We start from the raw sequence: 5,160 nt of genomic DNA, 5'->3' as shown, positions 1-5,160 counted from the left end.
GCCTAACAGGGAGAATCGCGGCTCTGAGTAGATTCACATCTAAGTCTACAGACAAGTGTGTCCCATTTTTTAATCTACTAAGAGGAAACAAAAAGTTTGAGTGGACATAAGAGTGCAAATAGGCTTTTCAGGCACTTAAAGCCCATATGTCGTAACCGCCCATTCTGTCCAACCTGGTCGAAGGAGAAACTTTGTACATCTACTTTGCCATAACAGAGTATGTTGCCAGTGTTGTTTTAATCAGGGAGGAAGACAACATTCAAAAGGCAGTATACTACATAAGTAAAAGGCTAGTGGGAGCAGAATTACGATATCCGGCTATAGAGAAATTGGCTTACTGCTTAATACTAGCATCAAGATGGGGCCCTACTTTCGGGCTCATCCCATAGTTGCTTTCACCGACTAGCCACTACGACAAGTCTTGCAAAAACCAGAAGCCGCTGGTCAACTACTAAAATGGGCAGTTGAGCTAGGGCAGTTCGAAATTTCCTATGCACCTCGAGCAGCCATAAAGGGTCAAACTTTAGCGGACTTTGTAGCTGAATTCACCAGACTTCCAACAAGCGAGCCGATTATAGAACCCAATGATCAAGACCAAACTCCAGCCTGGAGACTATTCGTAGACAGGTCATCAAATGAGCACAACTCGGGGGCAGGGTTGATTTTAATTACTCCCGAAGGGGATTAGTTTCATTGTGTAATAAGATTCAACTCTACTGCCTCCAACAACGAGGCTGAGTATGAAGCACTGCTCACAAGGTTGAGGCTAGCCAAAGATGTGAATGTGAAGTCACTAGAGATATATAGCGACCCTCAGCTAGTTTTTAATTAGATCATCGGAGAATATCAGGCTAGGGGTCTTAAGATGGTTGCGTATCTAAACAAGGCAAAAGACTTGCTAGAAAAATTCGAGAAGTATACTCTCCAGCAAGTACCTCACGACCAGAACTAAAACGTCGATTCCTTGGCCAAATTAGCGAGTGCCAAAGACACCGACACTTTGAGTATAGTGTCGGTCGAACATTTGATGACTCCCAGCATTCAAGTAGAAGAATCCTCCCTAGTAATACAAGTTTTCGACAAGTAGATGACTTCCATTATTCAATACCTCGAACAGGGATGGCTACCTACAAATAGGAATAAGGCAAGGACACTACAAAGGCAATTAGCTTGATTTATCCTGCTCAATGGAATTATATATCGACGAGGATATTCAATGCCTTTATTGAGATGTATTTCCAGGGAAAAAGCTAAGGAATTGATGCGAGAAGTACATGAAGGGTTCTGTGGAGATCATGCTGGGGGGCAAAGTTTGTCAAAAAATATACTTCGACAAGGATATTTTCTAGCCCACGATGATCGAGGATTCTATGGAATTTATTAAGAAGTGTGATAAATTCCAAAGATTCTCCAAGATACCTCGAGCAACCCCAAATGACTTAAACAAATGCAAAGCCCATAGCCATTTACAGTCTGGGGGATAGATCTAATCGAATCTTTGCCCATAAGAAAGGGGAATGTCAAATATGCAGTAGTTGTTGTACACTACTTTACTAAGTGGGCTGAAGCTGAACCACTCGCAACAACCACGACCAACAAAGTGCTGGATTTCATTGTTAAAAATATTGTATACCAATATGGGTTGCCGAAAAAGATTGTATCAGATAATGACACACAATTTGACAATGATATGTTTACTGATTTTCGCGAGCAGCATGGCATAATAAAGAGTTTTTCATCAGTTTCCCATCCACAAGCCAACGGATAGGTAGAAGTTGTAAACAAATCTCTGAAGGACACACTGAAGAAAAGGCTCGAAGAAGCAATAGAAGCATGGCCAAAACGATTGCCAAAAGTACTCTGGTCGTATAGAACATCACAGCGAACAACAACAGGCCATACACCATTTTCCTTAGCCTATGAGTATGAAGCCACGTTACCAGTGGAGTTAGATCCACCCTCGCATAGAAGGATAACATACGACCAGAATATGAATAACCAGTTATTATAGAGTCTTTGGACTTGGTTAATGAAAGGAGGGAGCAAGCTCTATTACGAGTTGCAGCTTACCAGCAAAAGGTCGCTCGATATTTCAATTCTAAAGTACGCGAAAGAAAGTTTGACTTAGGAGACTTGGTACTTAGAAGAGTTTTTCTCAACACTTGTGACCAGGCTGCTGGAGTACTTGGACCAAACTGGGAGGGTCCGTGTCAAATTGAATAAATTCTTCAACCTGGCACATACAAACTTCTTGCTTAAAAAGAGATCTCGTTCATCGCTATTGGAATGGAGAACACTTGTGCAAGTATTATCAATGAACTTTTCTTTTTAAAGAATTGGCTTGTATTAATTTTACTTTTTACAAGTTTTTGAACAAGGGTTGGTCAATTAGATGGTTGGTCGCATATAAGTGTAAGATCAACTTTTGATCATTCTTACAGACACAAATTTTTATCCATTTTTTACGAGAAATGAAAGGAACTACGTGCATCCAACTATTCTTGCCAATTATTGTATTTATTACAAGTATTTTCTCATTACGTGTGTTCTTTTGCGATATTATCATTGATTTTTTATAAGTATGTGAGCAGTAATGTTCGAACAGGTATTGGTCGATGGCAAGTGACCGAGAACCTTCAACTCCTCGATCACTTGGGGAGCATATAAGATACTATGCAAGCAAATCATATCATAAACATATGTAAACACACGAGCAAAATAAGGGAAAGCATACTACGACACTTAGAGTATTTTAAAAAAAAAATAGCTAATTTTGTGAAATAGTAATGAAGTGTTATGCTAGGTTCAGTCATCCGAGCAGATGTTATAATACCAATTGTAATGTGCAACTTTTATAATATCAAAACGAAATATCTTTACACCGTGAGATATTTTTGGTCGAATGTAATTAAAAATATTAAAAGTAAATGAAACTGCATTAGGCAGCAAATTGTCTTAACACCACGAACAGTGTATTCGGGTGTTCTAGTTACATAAAAAAAAATTATAATTACTGTGCGGCTGCAAGGGGGTCTTGTGGAGGTTGCTGTTCGACGAAGGGTCCGGCTTCCTTCTCGGCACCATTGATGCCCATCATCAATGAAATTTTAGGAGATACTTGGGCACTTTTCTCTGCTTCCAAGCGAGCAACACACTTGGAAAGTTCAGCTTGTTTTACCTACTCGGGAAGGTAATCAAATTTTGCATCTTGATTATTCTTTCAGAACATGTAAAAGCAGTTGAAGGTGGCTCCTCAGAACCTCTCCAAGTTTTTGGAATTTCGCTCTTCGAGCAATTTAACTCGGTCCTCCAAATTGTTGGCCTCCTTCATGCTAGCCTCCAGATCTTCTTGCAGCTTGGTTGCCTCCTTATAGTTGGTCTCGGAGGCTTCCTTGAATTTTTTCTTAGCCGCAATAGCCTTAACCAGATCTTCTTGGCTTTTCTTCAGCTCCTCAGTTAAAACAACAACTTTGTCTTCAGTTGCCTTAACCTTGGCCTCCCATGCCTTGATATCCTCGGCATGCTTTGAGTCGACCTCCTCGGTGTGTCGCCAACCATTGTTTATGGTCAGAATACCCTACGAACAGTGGAAAAATGAAGTTACCAGAGCTAATCAAATGAAATGTTGTTCGACTAAAATACAATACAGAAGAAACTTACACTGAGGACTTCATTGAACCCACGAGCAAGGACCTGGTTGGGTTTCAACGAAGGGAGACAGGCAAAGGCCTCTTGGCTACGATGGTGCTTGGTTAGTTTCTGCAATTTATTTTTTGTTGAGCTATAAGCATTGCTCAGCAATTTTGCCGCCAAAGATCTTCCCCTCTGGTCGGTGGAAGGGCCGATGCGAGGAGAAGGGGGAGGTGTAGTTGTTTTAGAAGGAATAGGAGCTGGAGGGTCCTCTGGTCGATTCTTTTTTCTTGAAGGTTCCTGTAACGCCCTACTTCCTTAGAGTCATTACTAAGTGAGTTTAAAACATGCTTTTAACTCGCTAATCGAGGTTTTAAGGCAAACGTGTAATCAAACCATAAATAGAGTCATAAACTTTGAAAATAATTCCATTTACTGAAAATCATAAAACGTTTTAACATTTGGGATCCCAAAATACTGTTTATAAATATTTACAACTCAAAATATACTTAAAGTCAACTATACGAAAAAATAGGGTTCTTTACAAGCAACTTCCAAAAATACCCCTAGCCGTGGCAGCCAGGCAGACCAGACATGTACGCGTCGCCTCATGCTCTCCATACTCATGATCGGTTGGCTTTCTCCTTGCCCTTACCTACACCACAGAGCACCCGTGAGCCGAAGCCCAGCAAGAAAACTACACATAAATAGATAACATACGCATATGAACCACTTAGCATATAACCAATTCGCCAACAAGCTAAACACATACGGCCAAGCCGTCCCAGGCGCTTTACTAGGCCCTGGGTTGCGGTCTACACTGTAAGGATATCCCAGGTATCCTTTAGGGTCTTACCTTGGCAACTCGCAGTCCGCGTGCTAAACGCTGTTCCCGGCCCCTTGCCGTTCTCGGCCTTCGCCGTTCCCGGCCCTTGCCAATCATTCACATATATGCATACACAGCATAATTAAACATAACTTAGCATATACTAACATAATCAATGGGCTACACCCAACACATAATCATATAGGGTCGTGCCCTGCAACACAACTATGGGGCCTCGCCTTGCTCTATGGGTACAACAACTTTCTTACCTGTATCCCGAGCTTCTTGAGCACTGAACCCTCGAGCACAGTCCTCTAATCTGAGCCTCACTGAGAACCTAGTCACAACACATAAATAGCACTCCCATTACTAACCAATTCAAAAACATCTCCCAGAACCAATCCCGAGCTCTCGGGACCTCCCGGATCCCAACACAAGGTGGCAGAAGCGTCCCCCGAGCCCCCTGGGCAAAAGCCTAAAACCTGAAATTTTCCCCTGCCCAGAAATGGCCTAGCGCCGCGGCGCTAGCCCTTAAGGGTCGCGGCGCCCAGCATGGCTCCCTTCCCCTGATGCAACCTAGCGCCGCGGCATGGAAGAACAGGGTCGCGGCGCCCCTTCGCAAACCCAGAAATCTGGGTTTCTCCAAACGTTTTCCCCGAGCCAAAACACTCCCAAATCAATACCAATGCATACCTAAGTCCCAA

This window comes from Humulus lupulus, chromosome 8 (assembly GCF_963169125.1).
Source record: "Humulus lupulus chromosome 8, drHumLupu1.1, whole genome shotgun sequence".
NCBI classification, from domain to species: domain Eukaryota; kingdom Viridiplantae; phylum Streptophyta; class Magnoliopsida; order Rosales; family Cannabaceae; genus Humulus; species Humulus lupulus.
This window is presented reverse-complemented; position numbering follows the sequence as displayed.